The sequence below is a fragment of the Octopus bimaculoides genome, chromosome 22, assembly GCF_001194135.2.
Source record: "Octopus bimaculoides isolate UCB-OBI-ISO-001 chromosome 22, ASM119413v2, whole genome shotgun sequence".
Lineage (NCBI taxonomy): Eukaryota > Metazoa > Mollusca > Cephalopoda > Octopoda > Octopodidae > Octopus > Octopus bimaculoides.
The window spans coordinates 3,477,057-3,482,431 of record NC_069002.1 but is presented as its reverse complement, the minus strand read 5'-3'; the positions used below and the strand labels follow the sequence as shown (position 1 = coordinate 3,482,431).

The 5,375-nt window shown below is 39.4% G+C and overlaps 1 protein-coding gene across 1 annotated transcript in view; it reads right to left on the bottom strand.

The window, feature by feature from the left end:
* The window catches only part of LOC106870320 (free fatty acid receptor 4), a 58,847-nt gene that overhangs the window by 2,593 nt on the left and 50,879 nt on the right, over positions 1-5,375 (bottom strand). The window lies entirely within an intron of this gene.

Below are 5,375 nucleotides of genomic sequence, written 5' to 3'. Positions count from 1 at the left end.
TATTACTCCATATACATTACATATTTATTTCAATAAATTTTGAAAAATAATCAAGAATATTTTCAGCTTTTATCATTCATGTGTCTGTGTGAGCGTGCAAATTTTGTTTTAAGCACGCACACACACACAAACACACACACTCGTATGCACGCATACACACACGCATACACACACCGCATACACACACCGAATAGGAGCAGAGAAAAGGAAACTCTTATGTCATATATCTGAAAACGTCAAAAAAGAAACAATAAAAATAGCATCAAAAATAACAAAAAGACAATAAAAAACAATAAAGACAACAAAAAACAATATAAAAATAAAGCTGTGAACAGGACACAAGGTATTACGTTGTAAACAAGCAACAGACAGGAGCGTACGTGAAAGGAATGTTGTTTTAAACACACACACACGCATACACACACATATATACAAAATAAGACGCGTGGTTAGTGATGTAAGGAAACTGGATATGGCAAAAGTCTGTATGTTATTCTGCAGCGAAAGGGTGACTGTGAAGGGAGATAAGCAAGTGTGCGAGACTAATTCTTATATTTTTGAAATTCCGTCTTTTGATCGTCCATCATAATAATGTTCATCTATGTGTGTAATGAAAGAAAGAAAATATTCAACAAAGAGAGGATTTGGAAAACGGAGAAAATATGCTTCTGATATTCTACCCCTGTTAATATCCTCGAAGACACGTCTCAAGAAAGACAGAAAATACAACGAGTTGGTTCAACTTTGTGAAAAGGAGTTCAACAAAGGAGGTAATATGTATTTCTCCAGAGATAGGTGTTAGAGGATTTATTGGAATCAGGGTTCACTCGATGCTCGAAAGACTTGGGTCTGGCTGCGAAAGAGAGAAAAGTTGTTGCCAGAAAGTTGTCGGGCGTCGTTAAGAGAGTAAACCAATTACATCTGGTTCCACAGAAAGGACGAGTGATGCAGACAGAAACATCCGGCCTAATGTAACAACATTTGATTCAACAAAACTCGGGCTGTTGTGCAGGAGTTTTGTTACCTACATTGGTGGGTGGACATACAGCTGATTGAGAGGACGTGGAATGACACATTGAGAGAAGCGAGGGGCTGCGATCACTGGCGCAATTCCACTGCCTCGAGCGTCTCTACACGTGAAACCCTCTGCATTTAAGAAGTAAAAACGATCCAAAACCGGGGCTGCCGCAAACAATAGCAATTCTTGTTTGGTTTTTACTGATCTCTTCAACGTCAGCCCCATTCTAGTCATAAAATAAGGAAGTGATCTCACTTTAAATTAGTGTTCCTTCTTAATGGGACCACGTGGTGGTGGAGGAGAGTTAGTGAGAGGAAAAGGGTTAGTGGGGATGGTGGTCGTGTTGTGGAGTAGGGGGTTGGAGAAAGAGGAAGGAGGTGACGGAACTGTAGTTACTGTCGTTCATATTGATACCAATGATGGCGTTGGTGGTGAAGGAGTAGGGATAAGAGAAAGGTGGGGGTGGCAGTGGTGGTACAGCTGTTGTTGTTGTTGCTGTTTGTAGTAGTAGTAGTAGTAATGGTGGTGGTGGCGGTGGTGATAGTGTTGCTGTTGTAAGTGGTAATGGGGGAAGCGGCGGCGACGGTGATGAAAGTGTAGGGGATAAAAGCACGAGAAATGACAGTGGTAGAGTACTGGGAGGGGATGGGGCGGCATTGCAGTTTTGCTGTTGTTCATATTAGTATTAATTATAGTGGTGATGGTGGTGGTGATGGTGGTGATGGTGGTGGTGATGATGGTGGTGGTGGTGGTGATGAGGGTGGTGGTGGTGGTGATGATGGTGGTGGAGGTAGTGGTGATGAGATGGGCAGCTAAAGTGGTCAGTCTTTAAATAACTAAATAGCATACAACTTGACCCTATTACTGTCGTGAGTTTACAGTGGTGTTTACGTGTGTATAAGTGTGTGTGTATATGTGTGCATGTGTGTGCGTATGAGCACTTAAGTGTTTGTGTGGACGAGTAGGTATGGATGTGTGCGTGCGTATAACATGAATGGAGCATGATGTTCAGACAAGAGGTAAGACAGAGAAAGAGCGAGAGAGAAGGGGAAAGGGAGAAAGAGGAAAGAAACAGAAAGATAGATAGACAGAGAGAGAAGGGGTAGAGAAAGAGAGAAATACAGAGAGGGGAGAGAAAGAGATAGATAGATAGATAGATAGATAGATAGATAGATAGATGGATAGATAGATAGATAGATAGATAGATAGATAGATAGATAGAAAGAGAGAGAGAGAGAGAGAGAGAGAGAGAGAGAGAGAGATGTTGCAATATGACTGAAAGCTTGGGGAGGGGAAATAGTGAAATATCTTCATGTAATACAACACAGACATTTGAATGGATAGTTTTTTTCTAAGGATGTGGGCAATGCTTGTCAACACAATGTTTTGGTTTTCTCTGAGACATGGTTCTCCTGGGATGTTATCTAGATGTTTCTGACATCCATTTTTCTTATCATACCTAGGGCACCTACAATAACAGGAGCATTTCTCGTTTTAAGATGTCACATCTTTTGTATTTCAATTTCCAGGTCCTCACACACATACACACACACATGGATATGTGTGTGTGTGTATGTGCGCACGCACACATAAATGGAGGCAGGAATGTCTTTGTGGAGGCGGAGCTTCTAACATGATAAACGTTTGGAATGTTTTACATATCTTCACAGTGGTTTTGAAGAAGGGAGAATTTTGGGAAGTCCCCCCCCCCGCTCTTCCCCTAAAGCAGGAAACTTTGGTCAGATTTCTAAAAGATAACAGGACAACACACTGGAAATCAGATACAACGAGGTGAATTGCCCACTTAACAATTGCTTTCATGCAGCAGCTGTTTTAAAACCTGCATAACGTCCATTGTAAGTGGAAGAAAAGAAAAATGCAGGAATATTATATCCGCGTGTAAACGCTGCCTCAACAAACATTTCCGCAAGCATGTGCGTCGCTTTAGATTACGGAACATACACAAACGTGGGTCTCTCCACAGATACATCACGAATTCATGTCACAGTCTTGCTTCGTCTCTATAGCTGTCAGAAAAATAACCGTTATCATTGCATTATTATTTTAATTATTATTGAGTGAGAGAACAGTGCATGCCATCAAAGTGACACTGGGGTAAAATATATAAAGCCCAGTATACCCATCATGACTACTCGTCTGTTAAGGGTACAGCCTAGTTGAAATTATCTTCAGGTCGAGTAGCCCATCCCGCTCAATAAGGGTTGTTTAAGGATGTTGAACAAAACACTCATGTTTCCAAACGTGAATTATCCGAACCCCAAAGAATTCCTCTCAACACATGGCTATGATGCTCCTCCACTACTTCTGCTTCTGATCAGAGATACCCATATCATCAGCCACGAAGGGACATGCTCAGCTGGTTAAGGTCAAACAACTGACAAGCAAATCTGTGGTATTAAGCAGAAAATTTGCTGTAGCCCATCTTTTATATCAAGACAAAACGACGTACTTCCAAACAGTTAAGATCAGAAGTCATGACAGCCACTGCCTGATTATTATTATTATTATTATTATTATTATTATTATTATTATTATTATTATTATTATTTGAAGGATTGATGTTATTCCTCCAGAAATTAAAGAAACAATAAGAAGAGTGCGACTGTTATCGAATTTAACGATATTTCGACATCTCGTGTGTCTTCCACATGTTCAAAATAATCATCTCAATCTCTTCATTTTGGTAATATTTAAAAGTCATGAATGAAGTAGATTGAGATGTTTATTTTGAACTTGTGGAAGACACACGAGATGTTGAAATATCGTTAAATTCGATAACAGTCGCACTCTTCTTCTTCTTCTTCTTCTTCTTCTTCTTCTTCTTCTTCTTCTTCTTCTTCTTCTTCTTCTTCTTATTATTATTATTATTATTATTATTATTATTATTATTATTATTATTATTATCATTATTATTATTATTATTATTATTATTCGTTCTAGCTGAAGCCATGTCTCTTCGTTCGAAAGAGTATTGCTGCAATTTTTGTCTCCCAAAGTTGTTAACTCTTTATTTATTTATGTATTCTTATTTTTTACAAAATGCTTGTTAAGAATCACCGCCATTATATAGGTGTGGTTTGTTTCCTATTTTGTGACTCTTTGGGGGTTCAAAATTTTCATCTTGTTTTGGAAAAATAAATTTATAAAGCATTATGGCGTCGACCGCCCAGCTAGCAGACATGGAAGAGGAAGTAAGAGGTAACTTTGATAGTGAATTTGAAGACAATTTAGAGTCCTCCACCTTCTACCGTCAAATTGAGAGGAAGGTGAGCGCTCAATGGACCACAATGGACCACAATGGACCACACTACCTCAATGACAACAAACAGCAGCAACAACAACAACGACAACACAGAACAGGTACTCTCTGTTTTTACTCTTTTACTTGTTTCAGTCATTTGACTGCGGCCATGCTGGAGCATCGCCTTTAGTCGAGAAAATCGACCCCAGGACTTATTCTTTGTAAACCTAGTACTTATTCTATTGGGTCTCTTTTTGCCGAATCGCTAAGTTACGGGGACGTAAACACACCAGCATCGGTTGTCAAGCGATGGTGGGGGGGACAAACACAGACACACATACACACATATATATATACATATATACGACGGGCTTCTTTCAGTTTCCGTCTACCAAATCCACTCACAAGGCTTTGGTCGGCCCGAGGCTTATAGTAGAAGTCACTTGCCCAAGGTGCCACGCAGTGGGACTGAACCCGGAACCATGTGGTTGGTAAGCAAGCTACTTACCACACAACCACTCCTGCGCCTATTTATTTCCAGTTATGAAGTTTAGACAATACCCAAACATCAACAACAACAACAAGACTACGAACGAGCACGAAAATAGACCGAGCAGTGCTTCTGTGAGTACATGCGTATGTATGTATGTATGCATGCATGTATGTATGTATGTATGTACGTATGTATGTATGTACGTATGTATGTATGTGTGTGTATGTGTGTCTGTGTGTGTGTGAAGCCCCTCAAATACACCGTGTAACACGAGTAGTGGTGACAGTAAGGGCAAAGGACCTTGAAGAAACAGTATCACGATTTTGCGTATGTGTATGTATAAGCGCCAGTATTGCACACACACACACACACACACACACATATATGAGTGTATGTGTGTGTGTATGTTATAGTCTTTCTTTCTTTTTTTCCTTCTTTCTCTCTCTCTCTCTCTCTCTCTGTGCGTAAAAATGTGTAATATATATATATAATTATACACTTATAGTGTACACATACATAGTAATTATATATGTATAAAAGTATAATACATACACACAAACACTCACACCTGTATATATATATATACACACATATATATGCAT